The sequence below is a fragment of the Pleurodeles waltl genome, chromosome 9 (genome assembly GCF_031143425.1).
Source record: "Pleurodeles waltl isolate 20211129_DDA chromosome 9, aPleWal1.hap1.20221129, whole genome shotgun sequence".
Lineage (NCBI taxonomy): Eukaryota > Metazoa > Chordata > Amphibia > Caudata > Salamandridae > Pleurodeles > Pleurodeles waltl.
In genome coordinates this window covers 364,471,106-364,494,368 of record NC_090448.1, presented here as the reverse complement: position 1 = coordinate 364,494,368, position 23,263 = coordinate 364,471,106, and the positions used below count along the sequence as shown (strand labels likewise).

The 23,263-nt window shown below is 46.7% G+C and overlaps 1 long non-coding RNA gene across 1 annotated transcript in view; it reads left to right on the top strand.

The window, feature by feature from the left end:
- Nucleotides 1-5,339: 5,339 nt before the first annotated feature.
- Nucleotides 5,340-23,263, top strand: part of LOC138258624 (uncharacterized) — an 89,818-nt gene continuing 71,894 nt past the window's right edge. Inside the window, exon 1 of the long non-coding RNA XR_011198463.1 lies at nt 5,340-5,401. This is a non-coding gene — a long non-coding RNA (uncharacterized lncRNA). The remainder of the gene's footprint in view (nt 5,402-23,263) is intronic.

Genomic DNA, 23,263 nt, shown 5'->3' with positions numbered 1-23,263 from the left:
GAAGCTCCAGAGGAGGGAGAAAGAAGGGAGGATGCAAGCTCTAACCACTCAGGGGAGGGAAGGCATCTGAGCCCAAGTGAGGATGAGGAAGAACGGTCCTCAGTAAATACAGTCACTAGGGGCAGATCCAAAGCTAGTGGTGGGAAGGGGGTCCTTTCAGGAGGAGAGAACCCATCCATCAGAGAAAGAGAGCTGGAGGCCCAGCTAGCATACATAGCTTTGGAAGCAGAGAAGCTGGCCCTAGAAAAGAAAAAGTGGGCATACAAAGAGAAAAGAGATGGAAGCAGCGATAAAGAAGCTGAGGTGTCCATGGGTGGGGGAGTTTGCCCCAGATTACCCAAGGGGGTAGTTCCTGCTTATGTAGAGGGGGATGACATAGATAAGTGGCTAGGGGGCTTTGAGAGGGCACTCCAAATGAGAAGGGTTAGGCCTCAATACTGGGGTTCCCTTTTGTGGGAGTTGGTCCCCAACTCAGGGAGGGATAGGCTTCTGACCTTAAGGGGGGAGGAGGCAGATTCATACCCTAGTATGAAGAGGTGCTTAGCCAAGAAGTTTGGTCTGACCCCAGAGCAATATAGAATGAAGTTCAGGGACACCCAGAAGGTAAGTACCCAGTCTTGGGTTGACTTTGTGGACATTTCACTAAAGGCACTAGAGGGCTGGATTATTGGTAACAAAGTAAATACTTATGAGGGGTTATACAATCTGATCATGAGAGAGCACATCTTGACCAATTGTACCCAAGAAAGGTTACGCCAGCATCTAGTGGACTCTAAGCAGACCAACCCTAGAGAGCTAGGGGAGGCAGCTGATGAGTGGTTGAGAACCAGGGTGGTTGTCAAGTCCCAGGGGGGAGACTCCAAGAAGGGGGGGACAGGTCCCCAAAAACCTAAGGAGGGAGGTGGTAAGCCCACCACAGAGACTCCCTCTGTACCCCAGAACCCTAAGAAGGAGGAGAGTAAATCCCACTCCCACTCTGACAAGCAGAGACAGGGAGACCCAGGGTTAAAAAAACTCTTGGACAGTAGGGCTTGCTTTGACTGTCAGCAGACAGGTCACTTCAGAGGAGATGCAGCCTGTCCAAGGAAGGTGGTTAGCACTGGGCTGTCCAGTGTAGCCATAGAGGAGGATTCCTCAGATGATGAAGTCCTCCTAGCATTGTGCTGGGAGACAGGACCAGATGGTAAGCTGGTGATCCCTGAGGGTGGGAGTAGGCACTTCCACCACATTCAAGTGAATGGGATCCCTACCACTGGCCTGAGGGACACCTGTGCCAGTCACACTATAGTGAGTGACCGGTTAGTGACGCCAGACATGTATGTCCCAGGAAAGACAAAGAAAGTCAGGATAGCCACAGGGGAGGTCACCTCCAAACCTGTAGCCATAGTGCCCCTAGAGAGGGAGGGTATCCTTGTCTGGAGTAGGGTGGTAGTCAGTGCTGACCTCCCCCTAGATTGTATCCTGGGCAATGACCTCCCAGAGGTGAGTCTGGTCACAGATGGGGTGGTCGCCCAGGGCGCCCCCCCAACCCAAAGTCCTGGGGAGTCAGTCCCTACAGTTAGGAGACAGGGGTCCCCAAGAAAAGGAAAGAAGAAAAGGAAGGGTAGGACACTCTTAAAGAGAGTTCCAGGGAGCCAAGGGCCTTCTGCCCCAGTAGGGGGGGAGCCCAGAGTTGGCACTGGTGAGGCCTCACCTGACCCCAAGGAAGTCCTGAGTAGTCAGGCAGCTGTCCAGATGCAAGGTGTTGCCCCTGCACTGACAGAAGGGAGAGTGGAAGGAGGGTGTCTGCCACAGGAAGTGGTAGCCCCCCACTCTAGACAGCAAGAGGGGTGCCAGGACCCCAAAGATGCCCCTAAAGCAGCTCAGCCACCTGTCAGTGGAGAGCTTAGGGTATGGTTCTGGGTACTGACAGCTGTCAGTAGCCTCTGCTGGGTGCTAGCCTTCCTGGCAGCACTGTACTTGGCCTGGGAGGCAGACCCCAGGGCCAATAGCAAATTAGGCCCCCTGACCCTATTGGTCATGGTGGGGTTGCTCAAGTGTTGGGTGACCTCTTTGGGTAAGCTAGGTGTTGCCCTAGCAAAGTTTGGAGTAGGGGAGGTGGGCACCTCACTACCCAAGTTGGCAGAGAGAAAGGAGGAAGACCCCCCTAGAGGAAAGTTTCAGTTTGAGTTGGGTCCTTTTACTGTTGGGATGGCTTCACTACCCATAGGGAGTGACCCTGACAGGAGGATATAAGGCAGAGTAGGCCCTGCAAAGGGACAGCCAGTTTTCTTCACTGTCTTCCTCGCCTAACAAGCCAGGAAGACTCTCCCAGGGTTGGGCTGAGTCTCCTGGGCGTGTGGGCTGGGCGGGGGTTGTGTGAGAAAACAGGGCTGATTGCAGAGGCCCCATAACTTTTTGCCCCCATTTTCCTCTTTTTGCTGGTGTTTTCCTGACTTTGATGGTGCCCTGGGTACTGCTAACCAGTCCCAGTGCCTGTGCTCTGTGTAAAATGGATATGCAAATTAGGCTAATTATAATTGGCTAAGTTAACCTACCTATAAGTCCCTAGTATATGGTAGGGCATGTAGGTTTAGGGACCACAGCATAGGTGGTGCACACCTAGGTACATTGCTGAGGTGCCCAGTGTCATTTTAAAAGCAAGCCTGCCTTGCTGGCTGCTTTTAAATTAAAGTTATATGCAAATTCGACTTTGGAATTAAAGGTACTTCCAAAGTCTTAAACGACCTTATTTTTACATATAAGTCACCCCTAAGGTGTGCCCTATGTGCCCCTAGGGCTGGGTGCCATGTACCTATAAGCAGGGACTTTATAAAAATAGATTTATAAGCCCTGGTGAGGTAAAAACAGCCAAATTCGTTTTTCCCTCATTGAAGTAAATGGCCTTCATAGGCTAGAATGGGCAGACTTTATTTTAAATTTCAAAGTCTCCTTAAATGTTGCATACCAAGAATTTGGTATCAAATTAATTGTTGTAATAAATCCTACAACTTCCAGTTGTTGGATTTAATATAACTAGTTCAGGTAAAAAGTTTAGACTTTACCTAAAAAGTTGCCAATTTCAGCTCTGCATTGTTTTTGCTGCTGTGCTCTGATTGGCCAGCCTGCCGCAGCTTCTGCCAGGCTGCCTTGATGAGGTGTGAAGTGGCCAGGCTTCACACAAAGGAATGTGCTTGGGGGAGAGAATCTCCCCTCAGCAGATGGTGAGGCAGGAAAGGGGGAGGGCTGCCAAACTGGTCTTCAAAGGCAGAGAAGAACATTTGCAGCACCCAGCAACACCCCCACATCCTGCAACCCCAGACAGCTAGGTGCCCCCTTGATTAGATTAGGAGAGGGCAGGAGAGGGGTGTGTTTATGATTTTTAGCCACACCAGTGGGTGGGCTCAGCCAGATGTAACCTCCAAAAATCAGATTCATCCATGTTGGATTTTTAGAGACTGTTGCCTTCTGGGATGGATTTTTGCCACACTTCCCAGGAAGTGGTCATCACAGGGGGACGACCCTGTCCCTGATTGGAGAACCAGGGCCCCCCTGCTTTTCACCCAGGAGCAAGGATAAAACTGGCAGACCTGCACCCACACCTCAGATCCCCTCCAGAATTCAACAAGAAAGGAACTAAAGAAGAAGAAGGACTGCCCTGCTGGACCCCTGGCCTGCACCTGGACCCTGCACTCAGAAGGACTGCACCAGCTGCACACTTGGGCTTCACCACAAGAAGGGCTTTGCCTGGCTTCAACTGGTTCAAGGAGGGACTCCCTGTTTGCTACAGGTGAAAAATTGCTAAACCAGAGTCCCCTGCACCAACTCCTGAAGAAAGCGACCAGCTGACCACTGTCCAGTGGCCAAAAAGGAGTTTGCGCCAGGTGCATTCTAGGAGTTGAAGTCCGCACCCGCCAAGGACCATCACAGAACTTCTGGACCCTTGGGGTGAGCTGTGGACCCCAAAAGAACCTTAAAAGAACATCTGGGTGAAGCCCCAGAAGTTTGGAAAAGATTTGAGAATTTTTGGAAAAAAGCTCCAGAGAGGGACCGACCCGCCGCGGAAATTCTAGCCAGCTTGCCTCAACCGCGACCCGGCCTGACTTCGTGGTTTGTCCCGGTAAAGAAAAACATCCAAAAAAGAGACTAAGTCCGAAGGTAAAAAGTTGACCGGGACCTCCCAGCCATCGTATCCGAGAAGGGCTCCATGACGTCGGATCAAGATCCAGGTTTACCCCGGTCGAAGGACTTTCATCTCGAAAAAACGACTAAGTCCGAAGGTAAAAGTCTCCACCGAGGAAACCCACATCGCGTATCCGGACAAGGGCTCCAGGAGGTCGGATTCAACTGGCAGGTTCGTCCCGGTGAAGAAAAACTTCAAAATAAAGACTAAGTCAGAAGGTAACTTTTTAACCGAGGCCTCCCGCGACCTGTAGCCGAGCAGGGCTCCATCGCGGTCGGCCTGAAACTTTGACTTTGCCCCGGTCCTGGTGCAACCAGATGACCCGATTGGCGCTTTTTGTTTCTAAGCGCTAGAAAAATAGTAATTCTTTAAAAATTCATATCTCCGGTTCCCCTGAACCGATTTTAATCGTTTTTGTGTCATTTTAAAGATAAAAATATAAACTATTTTTATAAAGTGGTTTTGGATTTTTAAACTGTTTCCTGTGTTTTATTTAATTACTGTTTTGTGATATTTGAATGCTTTACACTTTGTCTCCTAAGTTAAGCCTTGACGCTCGTTGCCAAGCTACCAAGGGTTGAACTGGGATTAATTTACTGAGACCTAACTGTACCTATGTGGAGGTTAGTGGCTTGTTGCTAGGTGTAGGTACCTACCTGCCCTACCAATAACCCATTTTCCAACAGTATAATAGATGTTTGTAGTCTATGTACTAACAATGAATTGACCATAGGAAATAGTTGTGCTGGCATATACATATCAGGATCCTGAAGAGACACGATTTTTATATTAAAACAAACTAGACTCATATTCTGGGCGAATACCATGTAATAATCATGACCGCGACACATGGACATTGTGGAAACTGACTGTAACATTGTGACAAGTTTCGGAATATCACGAAGGTGTAATTTAATAATCATTGAGTATTGATTATTAAATGGTCACAAGTAGTAATGGACTAGTGAATTGTCTAGGGAATTAGACGATACATTTCAATGTGGGGATAAAATTTGATTATTTTAATTAGTATATCTATTGTGATTGGACGCTTTTTTGGGGGCACTAGAATGAATAATGAAACCCAAATGCAGGTAACATAGTAATAGAGCTCCCGAGGATATGTTACAGTCCTATCTTTATTTCTAGTAACCTTGCCTATTTAATCGGGGAAGATCGAGAACGGACTAGCGAATAGTCCATAGAACGTACTCGCAACGACAACACACCAGAATTCAGGTGAGGGAATCGTGCTAGAACTTTCAGGTTTGGTTTCATAACACTTGGAGGGTTACAGTAATTGGAATAATTTTGATAGTGGGTCACCTGATAGCGGATTGAGAGATTTTTACTACGGGGATTTGCCAAAAACGCGACAGCACATATTACATACATAACTTGTTTTACGCCATATAATCGCGGTCTTGAGAACTACGATACTGTGTTTAATAATATTGAAACCAATAGATTTGGGTGTTTGGATCACAGATATATATTGTGGATTTGATTGGCAAGATATAGAGCACAGGGGTCCTACTTGTGTATATCGGAGACTGACGAGTCAATGAGGTACTGGGATTTGTATAATTATCGATCGAATCTTGGGCGAGGAGGTGTTTCAAGTAGAAGGGGAGGATTATGAGGATGAATGGAAAATTAACGATAGTGAAATAAGGGAAATTGACTGACATGGTTTACTCACAGACGATTCAGATGTATGATATCACAAAGTTCAAGTTGGATTGGAATACGGAAGAAAAAAGGCAAATCGGATACTGTGAAAGGAACATATGGAATAACGGTTGGAAGGTAGTTTTAGAGATTTGAACATGGTGAAGGGGTGTTCTGTACACTTGTAAGTTATAATGATATCGACATGACTGCACATGTGCATGCTAGCACAACTAATAGCAGTGTATGAGCAAACACGTTTGAGTATTTACTTTTCCATATGTGTTTTTTTTTAACACTGCCTGTTTATAGGTGTCAATACTTATATATCTCTCACTGGAAACTTTAGAAGGATTTTCTATAACACTACCATAGCACAAAAAAACCACTTTTTTTTAATTTCTTTATTCTGGGCCTAATGGTACAAATCACGAACAATATTAATATCCCACTCTTTGCACAAGAGGGTAAATGGATGCTAATCGAACTTTGTCTTGAAATAAATGGATTGCTTTATGTAATTACAGCCCTGAGAAAGTCATGGGGTACACCCCAGACGAAACACGTATTGGCAGCAAGTGACAAGAAATTATTGAGACTCACGGCTGGAAATCAGAATTTAAGGAATAAAAAGACAAGGAAATGACGTTAAATGGACATTGTATTTTTGATGTGTGCCCTATGTATATATCAGTCCTACAGGGGTACTTTGACTCAGTGGAACTCAGTGGTGTTGAGAGGTATGGAGTGGGTAGCTGTGAAAGTAGTGGTGTGGAGAGAGATCCTCATTAAGGCCTATAGTACCAGGCAGAGACTGCAGAGACGAGGGAGAACAAAGGACGGCTGAAGAATTACTCCTCATAGCGCAATGTAGGGTAGCAGATTTGTGGGACAGATTGAACTGTTGCATGAGACATAAAAATAGACAATGGGCCCAACAAGAAGGAGAGAAGTCAGGCGATTATTGGCCTGCCTCCTCAAACAAGAGAGACCATACTTATTGATTTTATTCCTTATCCATATGGAACGTACCTCCGCAGCAGGCCAGCGTGCAATAAACAATTTGTTACCCAACCATATACCAGGGTTTTTTTGGAGCTCCTCTGTGGGGTAGGTGTCAGGACTGGGGTGACAGCCTTCCTGAAGCAAGTGGTTGTGCGCCAGGTTAGGGCCCAGAGGGAAGGTTTAGAGGAGGAGATCTAAATGGAAGAATTGCAAATGTTTCTCTGAGATATGACCCAGGGTATGTGCACAGGTCCTGATGGGCTTTTAGTGTAGTATTTTAAAATGTACTCGCATACACTACTCTCCAAACTCCTGGAGGCTTCATTGGAGGCTAAGAGCAGAGGTGTACTGCTGATGCCCATGCAAAAAGTCTTCATCATGATGCTCCCTAAGCCAGAAAAGGACGCGAGAGACCTGAGATCCTACAGACAGCTTTCTACGCTGAACGTGGATACTAAGCTACTTATCAAAGTGTTCGCAATGAGGCTGAGTCCTGTGGTCCTGCATCTTTTGGATGATGATCAGTGCGATCTGATGGTGGGTCTGGGTACCCATAGGAATCTGTGGCACCTCTTCCATGTGTTGCATGCGGTACATGGGTCTGACTTGGAAGCAGCACTGGGGCCCTAGACATCAATAAGGCTTTTGACACCCTGGACTGGGAATATCTGTGGGAGGTGTTGTGACATATGGGGGTGGGGCCGGGTTCTTATTGTTTCAATGTACACAGATGATACCCTCAATACCTGAGAAGGCCAGAAAGTTTGCTACCAGTGCTTATGAGAATAATGTAAAACGTTGGGTGGGAGTTTTGCCTTTGTGTAATAGACATAAGCCAGTCCTTTTTCCCCTAGCGTCCCTGGTGACCAGACGGAAGTCGGACCTCCTTGAAGTGGGACTACCCTAAGAACTGGAGACGTTCTGGTATTTGGCTATACAGAGGGCACAATATCCAGAGCAACAATATTATCTTAATATGGGCAAGGTAGTGAAGGGTCTGAGCGCTTCATGGGCAGGGTTGCCTTGAGTAAAATGGTGATGCTACCTTGGTGTTTATATGAGATGCAGAACTCCCTCTGTGTCCTGCCGAATTCTCCATTCAGGAAACTCAAGTCTCCTACTGTCCTTGGTGTGGACAGGTAATGGGAGCAGGGTCTGGCTGGATGTCCTCAAGTTCTACCCTGAGGACAGCAAGTTGGGACTTCCGGACCTACATTTGTATCATTTGGCAGGGGTCTTTCATTAAGCAGCGCTGAGGTACACAGACTATAAGAACTGAGAAAAGAGACTCCTGGCCAGGCTGGTGGAGGAGGGTGACTGCCACAAGATATTGATGTGTGGCTTCATGGTACAAGGCAACAAACCATAGATAGTGCAATAGGTATCGAGGTTTGGGAACAGGCAGTAACCCATGTTCTGGGAAGGTTGTTGTACGCCAGACTTCTCCCTCTCTGGTGTCTATAACCTTTTCTGCACATACAGTCACTGATGGATGTGTCACAGTGGATGGCAAGTGGCTGTCGGAGGAAGAAGGATGGGTACCTGGATGGCATCTTTGTGACCCTGGATGAGGTGGGGCATCTGTTTGGGCTGGGTCCGGGACAATTCCTACAATATGCAATATCCCTCACAGCTCGGGAGATCTGGACGACATTTCCTGTGGAGCCTAAGTAATCCTGTGCCCTGAACATCATACTGGACCGGGGCTTGAGTGAAGGTTTTTATATTGTGGCTGTACACAGCTTTGAAAGAGGATAGATGCACAGATATGGCGTCTGATCATGATGGCTGGACTGTGGATATTGATGACCCACTCATTGATGGGAAGCGAAAACATGCTAGAGCTCAAATGAAGGACATCACTAGCAATGTGCATATTAAGTTTATGTAATCCTATTGTCTGCACCAGGCTTATTTAACGCTACAGCGTTTGCAGAGAATATATGCAAACAGAAGGGTACACCTGGTGTTTGGGGACCCCAGCAAACTTCTTTCATGTAACACTGGGGTGTCACAGACTTAAGGCCTACTGAGGTGAAGTGGTGCAGGCCCTACGAGGATGGGGGCACTGGAACCCAGCTGGAAATGACAACTTGCCACTTCCTCCTTGGCCTCCTGCCGATCCCTAATGAGGGAGAGGGGAAGAAGATGAGATGTAGATTTGCTCTATTGAGCCTGGTGTTGGCCAGGTAGCGTATTGCAATACACTGGATCAGTCAAGCACCACCTCCTCTACGCAAGTGGTTGGCAGGCACACGTGAGTGGGCAGTAGCCAAGGAGTGCAGATTGAAAAGGGTATGGATGGATGAAAATACAGAACGTGATTTGGAAAAATGGGAGGAAAATGTGGTATGCCTGGATGGTGTGGAATGAGAGGAGGGAGATCTTGTCCGATTTCCCCTTTTGTGGAGCTGGAAACCTGTTAGGGAAGTGTATGAACCAAGTTGCTGTGATTGTTGTCTATTAATGTACAAGTGGTAAGAAAGACAATTTGAAAAAGAGGTGGCGTCATTAGTGCTTACATACCAGCAGAGAGCAACTCTTTGCGTGCGAAGGGTGCTGTCTGGCAGCTGTCTTCCCTGTCCCCAGATCTGAGCTCAATGTCCCCCTGCACACAGATTCCCGGCTAGGCTCTGCAATTTTACCAACCCAACCAACTCACCAAAAGGTTCTGACAGATGTTTCCAGGCCTGATCTGGCTGTACATTACCTGCTAGGAACCCCCACGGCACCACATCCTATACTGTCCTGGCTGACCTCTCCAGCACCTATAGGTGTTAGTGCAAATAATCACCATGCCATTTCTCATTTCCTCCTGATGTCGTGGCCAGGAACAACCTGGAGCAGAAAATAGTGAATGAATACCGTTGGACCTGGCCCTTTTTGCAGGGTCATCCCCAGATTTTTTTTGCCTCCTTCTCTTATTTTTTCTGACCTGTTTTTGTTGGCTTTAGGACTCGGGGCACTTTACCACTGCTAACCAGTGCTAAAGCGCATATGTATATATGTCTAAATTGTATTGGTGATTGGTTTATCCATGATTGGCATTTGATTTACTGGTAAGTCCCTAGTAAAGTTCACTATGTGGGTCCAGGTCCTGTAAATCAAATGCTACTTGTGAGCCTGCAGCATTGATTGTTCCACTGACATGAGTAGCCCTGTAAACATGTGTCAGACCTGACACTCCAGTGTCTGTGTGTACAGTGTTGCACTGACAATTCGACCTGGCAAGTGTACACACTTCCCAGGGCCAAAGCTTCCCTTTTATTACATGTAGGTCACCCCTAAGGTAAGCCCTAGGTATCCCCATGGGCAGGTGCAGTGTATTTATAGGGTAGGACATGTACTGTTGTGTTTTGCATGTCCTGATATTGAAATACTGCCAATTTCGGTTTTCACTATTGCAAGGCCTAGCCCTCCCATAAGTTAACATGGGGATTATCTTTAAACATCTTTTTTAGTGCAGTTTCCCATTTGCAGCAGATAATCATAGAGAGTTTGGGGTATCTGAACTCAACATTTAAAACTACCTCTTTTGGTGAATTTGGTTTTTAGATTGTCTGTTTGAAAATTCCACTTTTAGAAAGTGGACATTTTCTTACTTAACCATTCTGTGCTTCTGCCTAGCTGTGAATACACGTCTGGGTCAGACTGACAGTCTGACAGTTGGGCTGTTTGTGAATTCACTCTAGACAGTGACACAAAGAGAGCTGAGGTGTGTCCTGCATATCCTGATGAGTCTTCCTGGGCTAGAGTGGGAGGAGGAACTGACTCCTGCACTTGAAAGGGTTGTGCCTGTCACAATCCAGTCTCCAACTCCTGGGTGTGTGTCTGGGGCACGACAAGGAGGAGGCACTACAAAGACTTTCCTTTGAAGTTTGCCTACTTCAAAGGCAGAAATTAGTATATGTATTGGACTGCTGAACCCACTTTAGATTACTTCTGGATCAAGAGGAACCTCTGCCAAGGAGAAGACGCTTGAGGAGGACCTGCCAGTCTGCCTGTTGCTATGCTGTGCTGGCCTGCTGCTGCTGCTTCTGCATTAAGAGGGAAAGGACTGGACTTTGCTTTCTAAAATCCTGCTTGTGAAGTTTCTCCAAGGACTTGGACTTAGCTTGCCTCCTTTTAAGAAGTCTCAGGGACATCAAAGACTTCACCTGCCAGCACCTGGGTCCTCCTGCTGAGAACCCTAACTTGCCAACTGGTGCCAATCCAGTTCCTGGGCCCTTGGAAGTGAGTTCTGGTGAGAAAACAAGAAGATCCAGGCACACTGACTCCGGACGACTACAGAACTGGCACCTCTGCACGACCCCGCACTGCTGCCTGCAACACAGAGCCTTGGTCCCCACTGGAGTACGACAACCCCGACTGACATCGAAGGCCCAACACCGCTGCAGCCCGGCTGACGTCCCTTAACTTTGTGAGTCCTGAGTGCTGTGTCACTGATGTCTGTGACACCCGACTCTGCTGCAGCGCTGTAGCCCTTGGAGTGACCGCAACCCTGTGAGGTTGCTCAATGTGCCTCGGCCCACTGGATTCATCAACCCCGCCGGATCATCAGGAACCAACGCCTCCCACCGACACCTCCGCTGCTCCGCAGTGGAACCTACGCCGCACCGGATCCAGCCACGACTCATCTCCCTGACTCTGTGCACCGGCTTTGTTTACCAAAGGTACTGTACATGGATGTCTGTGTGACTCCGTGATTGGTGCCGCCCTCTTTGTGAGTAGCGTTGGGTTGTTGGGAACGACTCTGTCAACGACGTTGCAATAGCCCAAGTTGGAGTTATAATGAAGTTTATTCTTTGAAAATGCGTACATTTGCCTGTGTATGTTGCATTTTTGTGGTTTTGGTCTTGTTTTACTCAGATAAATATTGGCTATTTTTCTAAACTGGTGCTGAGGGCTTTTGTGTTACTCCGTGCGTTTGTACAAATACTTTACACATTGCCTCTGAGATAAGCCTGACTGCTTGTGCCAAGCTACCAAGGGGGTGAGCCGTGGTTATCCAAGCTGTGTATCTCCCTCACCCTGAATAGAGGGTCTCTACTAGGATAGGGTGCAAACTGACTGCCATCTAGAGACTCCATTTCCATAGATAGGAAGGTGCGACAATGTTTTTTTATCTGCACCTCATGTAGCCATTGCAATTTGGGAAACACTCCCTGCTACCAGTTTTGCCTGTCTTGATTAAAATGTGCAACCCCTAAGAAGCTTTTTAATGAGAAGAGAAACAGAGTTAATCTTATGCCCCTTTCAGAAGTTAGGAATGTCATTCACCTCAAATTTTATATCATATATATATATATCAGAACAATGAAGATAAGTGTATTCAGTTGGGTTGAGTGAGATGGCGTAGAGACAGCTCGGATGCCTCTCAAATGCTGATAAGTACATTGGTGTTTTTTTCCTAGTGTTTACTGAGAGGTTAATGCGTTACATTTTATTCTAAGGGTTAAGAAAACAGGTCGCTAACAAATACATAAACTACGTCATTTCAAGAGAGCTGTCCCTTCAGTTAAATGCCAGAAAACTAAAACATAAGTTTCTATATCTAGAAAATGCAAGAAGAGCACTTTTTTCATTAACAGGCAATGTCCCTGAAGTGGATGCTCCTTTAGTTTGACATGTCCTGCCACGGTTAGTTTACACATGTTTGTTGCTTGCAATCTTGCTTTTCCGCAGGAGTTTTGGAGGACGTAAATTTCCGAGGACGTCAGCTTTCCTTAGAACTTGGTTCCTTTGTTGTCTGATTACACTCAAGTCATGAGAAGTACTGTAGAAATTTTAAAAACGTTCACCAGCATAATGTCAACAGTGTGCAAATTGTTTTAAAAATTGTTAAAATTAATTTGTACTTTTATTTAGGTGGCAGTTCATTCGTCGCAAAAATCAATGGGTAGTTTCAGAGTGATTAAATACAAACATTTTGAACCACTATTTGGAAAGCTACCTTTTAGCCTGGTCTCTACAGTATTTTGTTTTTATTCTGAACATCTAGTATTTGGCCGTGCTTTAAGCGAGGTATGGTGATTAGGATTGGCCTACACGTTATATTCCTTAAAAATAAAACTAATATTTTTGCTTTAAAGTTGCCATAAATGACATGTTGGTGAGGCAATTGTAATTGTTTATAAATGTTTTATGAATTTGCACAAAGTTCAATTATGAGATGCTAGACTGAAGGATAGATTTTCCACACTTGCATCTAGAATAGTCAGATGTGCTTAAAAGGCCTTGTTTTCCACCTAGATAACAGAAAACACCGCTTTCAAAAGTGTGATATGGGTAAAGTAAACTATAGTATGAACTTCAGCAGCCCCCACATGGCTCTTTACTCATCCGTGGGAGTTCACCGTCCAGGAAGTAGTCTCTGGGCATACCTGGACTCTTCACCTGTTCAATGCTCCCCTAAAAGTTTACATCACGATATGGAGTGCCCACTAGTCTTAGCCTTTCTCTTGGAGCATGATAAATCCCCTCTTCTTGTCTCTGGCAGTAGACAGTCAAATCACCTACCCTTCTCAAAGGGTTTCTTTCCCCCTAAGTGCCCACTTTCCTGCTTTTCATGAGTGGTTTGAAACTCTTTCTCCTTGACTTGTTGCCTCCCTCCTTTTCCTGGTACAGATCAGGCCTCCTCTTCTTGGGATTACACCATTCAGATACTTTGAGCACCCTAACCCTAGTACATACCTGCACATCAACTGCTCTTCCAAGCATTCTTGGGTAGGTCAGCTTAGAGTCCACACGATGCTGGTGCAGCTCTTGAAAACAATTACTCAGGACGTGCTCCTGCATAATCAAATTATATAACCCATTATAAGTGTCCACTACATTGCCATTCACCCAACCTTACAGTGCTTTTGATAATACACCTACAAAATCAACTCAGGTTTGTTGTGACCCCTTGTGTGTTTCTGATCATATTGTGGTATTATTTAATGATATTGCTAAACTTCTCTCCTAGCTCATTCTTCATGTGGCTGTATAAATCTGCTACCTACTCGTCTAAAGACAGGAATGTACCCCTCTCCATTGTAGGCACAAATCCCCACAACAATGTTCCCCAGTGCTGTTTGTCTACCCTGCACGTCTTTAATGCCTTCTCATAGGAAATTAGGAAGTGAAGCCTTTATCAATGTAATGCCACTCAACAAAGCTAGGAACCACATTTTTGGGCAATCGAAGGGTGTTTGACACTCCTACAGATACCTCACCTCTTCTGCCACTATCATCTTTGCACTGCACAAGTATCAATTGGGACTCCTTTTCCTGTAAGGCTGTGTTCTTTTACTCCAGTACAAACTTCGTCTCCTCCAGGACTATTGCTGCCACTTTGGCCTCAATCTCCCTCTCTGACTGCTTGTTGCTCTACTCCATCTGGTGGATGGCCAACTTAGAAGGGCATAGGCAATTGAAGCCCGCATCACTCCCAGCCCTGGAAGGGGCCCTACAGAGTACATTTTAAGACTCTTGCTAGGCTTTGAGGTCGTTATGGAGTTCCTCCTTCATGGATTCCCTGCTCAACTTCAGCCATCTCTGCTTGCAAGTGCTCACCAGCTCTGCCATCCTAATGCTCACCATGACAGACAGATCCACTTCCAAGTTCCCAAAAGGTTAGGGAGCAAAGACTGGAATCAGAAATGAATTTGAAAAAAAACAAAAAAAAACAATACTTAATCAAAGGCCTGATGCCAGTTAAAAATGAAAGATAATTTTTTGCTCTCAGATTAGCATTGTTTTATTTTTTTTTTTTACTTTGGCTTCTACAATGTTGGGCACTGCCAACAACAAGTTATGGATCCCACCGCCGAACACTGATGTAAGAAAGTGGGTTGTTCATTGGGTTGATGCAAGCCCACCACAAAGAATGAGACCACAAACTTTTTAGTGGAACACACAGTTTCAATAATTGAAACATAGGATCAGCCCCCTGGTAGTTATAGCACAGAGCAGATAGGCTTAATTTAGGAAGATGTGTAAAACATTTAGCAGCAAGAAAAAAGTTAAAAAGTAGAAAGGAACACAGCACAATACAAATCCCACAACCAATTCACAAAAACAGGGAAAAAATAGAGCAAAATGACAAAAACTCAATGAGGAAAACTGAAGAAAATAATTTTCAAAGATAATTTTTAAAGATTAGGATGAAAAGCACAGAGAAAAAGTAAAGCATCAATAAGTAGTCATTGTTCATGGTTAATGGGACTAGTCATGATTTCAGGCTGACCATGATGGATCACAGGCTGAACACTCCAAGCAGGTTTATCCCAGTCAACGATTTTATATTTGCGGACTGTGTCTGCTGAAGTCTTCCCAAAGCTGGACAGCCGCAGGGGGAGATCTTGGCGGGAAAAGCTCAGAGCGGTAGAAATTGAAATTTCATGGTGGACGTAGTCCTTGCATCTGCAGACACTTTCCACTCCTTCAGCCAGTCAAGATTACTACCTTCGGGTTTAGGTCCTGATTCAGAGTTTGGAGGGCAGGTGTTCCTCTACAAACATGACAGATATCCTGTTCGGCTTATTACAAGTGCATTAGGATATAATGCAGTTGTAATGAGGCAGGCAGAATCACCAGCTTGCCTTCTTGACCCTCAGTGGTCAGAAGATCAAAGTAGGGCACATTGCCAAAGCCACTGAGTGTATTACTATTTGTAGAGGTCTGAAACCTTGTTGTGGTGCTCTAATGAATACATTTTTCTGATACTCAAAATGATGCAAAAGATCTGTAACTTTCTTTTAAATGATTTAATAATTTCCAAACTTGCACAAACTTTCTTCAGGCACCTAGCTATTGGTTCAGCTTTCAAGAAGGAAGGATCCCCCTTTTTTCATTCAGATCAACAGTGTTAGAAGTGGCCCTTTCTGCAGGGTCATCTCAAAACGTTTTGCCTTCCTTCTTCCCTTGTTGCTGAATTTGTTTTTTGATGGCTTTAGGACTCTGGGTACTTTAACCAGTCTAATGTTCATGTGTTCTTTCACTAAAACAAGTTGCCATTCGCCTTCACACAACTGGCATATTTAATTTACTTATAAGTCCCTAGTAAAGTACATTACATGTTCCCAGGGTGTATAAATTAAATTCTACTGGTGGGTCTGCAGCACTGATTGCGCCACCCACTTCAATAGCCCTTCAAACATGGCCTAGGCCTCCCATTGTTGCAGAGCCTGTGTGTACAGTTCTAAACTGCAATGTCGACCTGGCAAGTTAACCCTCTTGCCTGGCTCAAACCTTCCTTTTTAATACATGTAAGTCACCCCTAAAGTAGTCTTGGGGCAGTCCCAGGGGTAGAGTGCAGTGTATTGAAAAAGTTGGACGTGCATTTTTAAGTTTTATATGTCCAGAAGGTGAAAAACTCTAAAATTCATTTTTCACTTGTGCAAGGCCTATCTCTCCCATAGGTAAACATTGGTATTGCCTTATTACTTTTTCTAAGTGTAAGTGTGAGACCAGATAGATATTTCAAGTTCGGTGTCTCTGGATTCACAATTGTAAAATCACAACTTATAGTAAAGTCAGATTTTAAGTTCCAGGTCTGATTTTTTTTTTTTAGAACGTTGGCATTTTCTTACTTTCTGTAAGTAAGCCTGTCTCTGAATACACGTTTGGGGTGGGTAACAGCTGGGCTTTGTGCATTCCCTCTAGACAGCCACACACAAAGCCACCTCCTGATGGTCCATTAACATCTTGCTGAGCCATCCTGGGCAGGATGGGAGGGAGATGCTGACACTTACACCTGAATAGGTCTGTGCCTGTCCCCACACAAAGAGCTGCATATCCCCTGTAGTGTGTCTGGAGCCAGGGAAGGAAGGACAGAGACTTTCTGCTCTCCAAAGGCCTCTCTTTGAAGCCCCCCCAACTTCAAATGCACAACTGGGTATCAGTAATGGATCACAAACTCCACTAAATCAGTACACCTCTAGATCTAAGGACATTCTGCCAAGAAGAATTTCTGTGCTGCCAGGAGGGACTGCCACTCTGCTGAACTGCTTTACTGTGTTGGCCTGCTGTCTCTTGCCTAGGAATGAGAAGAACTGGACTTGCGCTTCTACATCCTCCAAGCACCTAAGTGACTCCAAGGGTGTGCTGACTTGCCTCAAGTTTTGAAGTCTCAGGGCCATCAGAGACTTCCTTCAATCCTGCTTCAGCTGGTGGACTCTGCCAACTGTGACTCCTGCCCTGTCAAGAGGTGCCAATCCAGTCCTGGGCCTTGGAAGTGGGTTTGGCAGCTGTTTGTCAACTAAAATTGAAGATTCGCCACTGTTTCGCTGATCAGAACTGCCACATCCGTAGTCGACAACGCCGCATCGGTGCTGCTTCTGAGAATGTGAACTTTGCATCCCTGTCTGCGCAGCTCGGGATTGGCTCTACACCACCAGACTTGATGCACCACCTTTGCATCACCGGCTGTGCGGCCTGATGATGATGATGCACTACCTTCATCGCAAAGGGCTCAATGCTGCATCTCGAGGACATTATGTCAATGACTGCGTGGTTAGATGACGAGCATTCGCTTACTCTGTGTATCAGAACTGATGCATTGCCTTCTCATGTCCTCGCCGTTGACGCAACCCTCCATCCAAGGTACTTTTTCAGCGGGCCCTGTGTGTTTCCTGAAGCCATCCTGCCCTCCATTGTGGTCAGCCTAAACTTTGGGTTTTCCAGGGTCCAGCACGACTTCACTGAGTCTTTAAGCGCTAATGATTTCTAAGCACTCTATTGCAGTTCATTCTTTAAAAATTAATGTATCAAGTTCTACTTATATTTTTTGTTTTGGTCTTGTTTTACTCATAAAAATATTCTTTATCTTTCTAAACTGATGTGGAGTTTTCTTGTGTTCTCACTGTGTTACTGTAATTTAGGTGCTTCACAAATACTTTACAGATTGCCTCTTAAGTTAAGCCTGACTGCTCTGTACTAGGCTACTGAAGGGTGAGCTCATTTAGGGTTTGTATCTCACCCTACTTGGACAGAGTGCATACCTCTGCCAACTAGAAACCCAATTTCTAACACACCGCAAAATGTTCGATTACAAATGGCACCCGGCATTTCTTCACAGAAACACCAGCTCCATCTGTTCAACGGCCCTTCTTCATTCTCAATACTGAGGGGCAAGGTTTTTGCATTTGCAGACAGTAAGACAGTAGAAATATCCGATTACAAGTAGTCTACTTAGTTCATTTTAATTGCACACAGCCCATTTCTGTTTTCAGGACCTTATGCACTCTACAAAAGGTAAATCAGTGTTTCCTCAGCACCAAGGAACATGAGGTTTTAAAACGGTAAACAAGTTGGGGGTAACCCATGAACCTGATGAGCCTTTTGGGAAATACTGTGGCTAAAGTTCAGGGCAACAATTTAGAACAGATCATTTAACTCTGATTATGACACTGAATTCCTCATATTGAATTACATAAACCCTAAGAATTTGAGGTTTGTAGTATCCACAGTGGAAGAACCACAGATTACCTGCTCTGACAAGAGAGGACACCAAGACTGGTTCTGGTGAGGTTATTTCTTGCCAAGAGGTACTGCCACCACTGTCATAGGAGACAGAGGACCTAGACCAAACAAACTCCTACAAGATATTGAGTGTGTCACCTGCGAGGAGGACTGAGGCCCTCATCATGACATTGGTGGTAAATGCCGCTTACCGCCGCAGTGACAGCCGCCAACATACCGCCCTAGAGGCGAACATCCGTTCCCCAACTTTTTGACAAACACATACACACCAATCTAACGGAATACTGCCACATACACAAATCCGCCAGCCCAAAGGTCAGTGCTAAAGTGGTGGTACCAACACTCATACCATTACGCCAACAAAACAACGCCCACCACATCACGACCCACGAATCACTACAGCGGACATTCAATGGCGGTAAATCATTGGCGGTACACACCGGCGCGTTTAGAATGGACACCCATATACTAAACTACACAACACAGGCCAAAACCAAAAACACACACCTGGCACTAGTACACACACCACACCTACACACTCACAGCACTATGAAACACATACCCACATCACCTACAACCCTTTATGAAAAGAAATTATTGCCTGACACCAAGACCACTGCGACAACTAGACACACACACCACATACAACCATACATCCCTCATGCACTCCACTTCACACACCCAACCACAGTACCCAACACCCACACACCTACACACAACCCCTATGTCCCCACAATGGCACCCCAGTTTCACAGATGAGGAGTTGCGGGTCATGGTCAAGGAAATAGTCAGGGTACAGCCATAGCTGTTTGGAGCACAGATACAGCAAATATCCATGGCAAGTAAAATGGAGCTACGGAGGAGAATTGTGGACAGGGTGAACTCTGTGGGACAGCATCCAAGGACAAGGGACAACCTCAGGAAAAGATGGAAAAACCTACTGGGGAAGGTAGGTTCCGTGTCAGCAAGGCACCAGCTCACCATACAGAGGACTGGCGGTGGACCCCCACCTGCTCCCCACAGCTCACAACATGGGAGGAGCAAGACTTGTCAATACCGCATCCTGAGGGACTCACTGGAGTTGCTAGAGGACTGGACACTGGTGAGTCAACATTCACTACTGATCACCCCCCATACCTGCATGGCATCTCACCCCCTCACCCTCACTCTCATCACTCTACTCCATCCCACACACTGCACCTACACATATGACTAACCACAATGCCAAGTGCTGCATGCTATACCAATGCAAAGACAGCTCTCCCAGCCCTGCATGGACACCCATCACAAAAGCATGCACACCATAGGGGAACTAACAATCCCACAATACATCACCATACACAAACAAAGGTGGCAGGGCAACAGCAATGACAGAGGGGAAGCTAGGGATGTACAATATGTCACTGACAAGAACCATAATACATCACTTACATCCCCACAGGTGCCCCAGCCAATTTCAGTGGAGAGGAGGTGCCCCGACAAACCAGTCCCCCAACAGAAGATGCCCCCAATGATGACAGTAACTCTGACTTCTGGACCTGGATGAACTACCTGGCCCATCAGGGACCACTGGTCAGTTGGCCATCCCAGACCACTCACAGTCCACCACAAAGTCTACCCCATCAGTATCCAACACCACAGCACCCATCCAGCGTCCCCACACCTCTGTCCCCAGGGCTTGTCAATCAGCAGTGTGCCCACCTGTACAGGGACCTCAGGTCACACTTCGCCCCCAAGACAATCAGAGACCTGGGGTCAGTGGCAGTGGGCACACCATTCAGGGGACACAGGCACAGGGCAACAGGGATACTGGGAGGACACTGTGCACCAGAGGGAGGACAGGCCCAGAGAACTGACTGTCCAGGAGTCACTCACCAAGATCCTGGGTGTCTACCAATATTCCCAGGACACGATGGGCCAGATCCTTACCAACATGCAGGAGAACAAGCAGCTGCAGGAGGAACACCATCAGGAGATCAGGGAGGATTTGCAGGCTCTCAACACCACCATGAACTCCATAGCAGGGGTGCTGGCAAACATTGCCAAAATCATGAGGGAATCAAGGCACACCAGCTGGCCCCTACCACTAGCCAGTCTATTGACCAGCCCTCCACGTTTGCTGCAGCTACTGGGTAGGATGCCCCACCACAGGACCCACAATCCACCAGCATCCCTCCCCCTGCAGAAGGTGAACCACCCCACAAAAGTTCCCTGCGACCCAGACAGAATCCAGAGACACTTGCCAAGGCCAAGACCACCTCCAGGAAATTAGACTCTCCTGATTGTCCCCCTTGTGTCCCACTCTGTCACCTTGTCCACTCTGAACTGCCTTTGCTCCCCTTCCTATGGCCCCTTGGGCACTGGACCTGTGCTACAAACAGACTGGAACAATACCCTGGAATTTCCTTTACCATCACACCATTCCATTGCACTTTTCCATCAGTTATTTGCACTACAATAAACACCCTTGAACACAACTTGAGTGACACTGTTTTATGTGTTGAAAAGGTGCATTTATGGGAACAGTCACATGTAGTGCGAATGATCTGAACAGTGTGTTGGCATACAAATAATGACATGTATCTGTCTGCAGTAAACACATCAGGACACTGTTGTTATATTACCAACATCTGTAAAAGGACAAGCCATAGGTGACAGTACGTTGAGATGCAAAGGAAGTGAATGCCTTCATGCTACAGCCACACAAATAAATCAATAGTCAGAGTAATGGTCAGTTCCACTGTCTCACCTGTGTGTCATTGGAAGTATTGGCGTATAACTGATGTCCTGTTATCCACATCCTCACTCTTTGCCTCTCATCCTCACTGTCCTCCGGGTCCACTGCTGCCACAGTGTCATCTCCGGTCTCCCCCTCCTGCAGATAAGGTACATGTCGTCTGAGGGCCAGGTTGTGCAACATGCAGCATGTCACTACTATCTAGCAGACCTTCTCGGGTGAGTAACACAGGGATCCACCTGTCAGATGCAAGCATCTGAACCTGGCCTTCAGGAGGCCGAAGGTCCTTTCGATTATTCTCCTGGTTCTCCCATGTGCATCATTATAACGGTTCTCAGCCCCTATCCTGGCATTCCTCACAGGGGTCAGGAGCCATGATAGGTTTGGGTAGCCAGAGTCACCTGCTAGTATTGCGGGACAAACATTAGCCTTACACAATGCTATGGGGATGACACCTGAAGGCATACACTGACATACAGTGGGTGGGGACTCTGTCTCACCTATTAGCCACACTCTGTGCCTCTGTAATTGGGCCATCACATTTGGGATGCTGCTATTCCTCAGAACGAAGGCGTCATGCACCGACCCAGGATACTTTCCAGTGAAATGGGAGATGTAATGGTCCGACGGGCACACCATTTGCACATTGAGAATTGAGTGAGTGGAAATTCTTCTGATTTCTGAACACCTGTTCATTCTAGCGGGGGAAGACAGTTGCCATATGTGTACCTTCAATCACCCCAATAATATTGGGTATATGTCCCATTGCATAGAATCCTGCCTTCACAGTGTCCAAATCTTTCTCCTGGGGGAAAGCTATGTAGCTGCACCTGTGTTTCACCAAGGCAGACCATACCCTTGACAGCACGATTGAGAACATTGACTGTGACATTCCTGCTGCCAAGTCCACTGTCACTTGGAATGAACCAGTTGCCAGGAAATGGTGCACTGATAGAACCTGCACAAGAGGGGGGATCCCAGTAGGATGACAGAAAGCTGATATCTGGTCAGGCTTAAATTGGGCACACAGCTCTGTGATTGTGGCCCTGTCCAGTCTATAGGTGAGCATTATGTGCCTCTCCTCCAGTATAGCCAAGTCCACAAGGGGTCTGGTCACAGGGGTTTGTCTCCTCCTCCTATTCATCTGCAGTGATAGGTATCTAAGGGACACAAGAGTGAGTAGGCTGTCACAATTTGAACAATGGAACCACCACATCAGTGTACATAGAGCATTAATGTGATGGGCCAGTTGGAATGGAAATGTATTTACAATTTTCAGCATTGACGCAGTTATGGAAGATCTGAATTTAGTCCACTACCATGAAATGGCAACCGCCTGTCCTGTATCTAGGGAAAGATGGAAGTGAGGTAACTCCTTCGACGTTGGGTGTCATGGCGGAATGTGTTCTTGCACTGCTGTGCAATTCCTCATTGGCTAAAATGGGGCTCTATGGAGTACAGTGGCCAATGGGGATCAGCGGCGGCGGTGACTGTGTACGCCGCCACGGACATGACCGCCATTTTCTATCTCAATCCTCACTTGATTCCTGACTTTCCACAGGACAACACCTACACTGCGTGTGCTGCTGTGACTTGTGTCTGGAACCTACCATGGCCTGTGTGACTGGGGAAAGGGCCCCTGCCTTCACTTCGATGGAGCTGAAGCGCTTGATGGATGGGATCCTGCCCCAGTATGGACAGCTGTATGGGGCTCCAGACCAACAGGTGAGTACACCTTGGGCACGATGCATGTGGGAAGGGTGCATGGAGATGTGTGTGCAGGCATCATGCCATTTGTGGGGGGGGGGGTTTCTGGTGGTAGTGTACATGGTGTGCGCCGGGCAATGTGTGTGCCAATGGAGTTGGAAACGGCATTTGTGGGCCATATGTGTGACCGGCTGGATTGTATGTGTAATGCTGTCCTCCTGTCTATATTACCTCTGCAGGTCAGCGCCCATCAAAAGAAGGGATTGTGGTGTGCCATCGCCAAGGACATGTGGATCCTGGGGGTCTACAGCAGGCAGAGCACCCACTGCAGGAAACAGTGGGAGGACCTGAGACGCTGAGCACGGAAGACTGCGGAGGCCCAGCTGGGGATGGCCTCTCAATGAGGAAGGGGTGCCCGTTGGAACCTGACCCCCCTGATGACCTGCATACTAGCGGTGGCATACCCAGATCTGGATTGGCGCTTGAGGGCATCACAGCAGCCTGAAGAGGGTGAG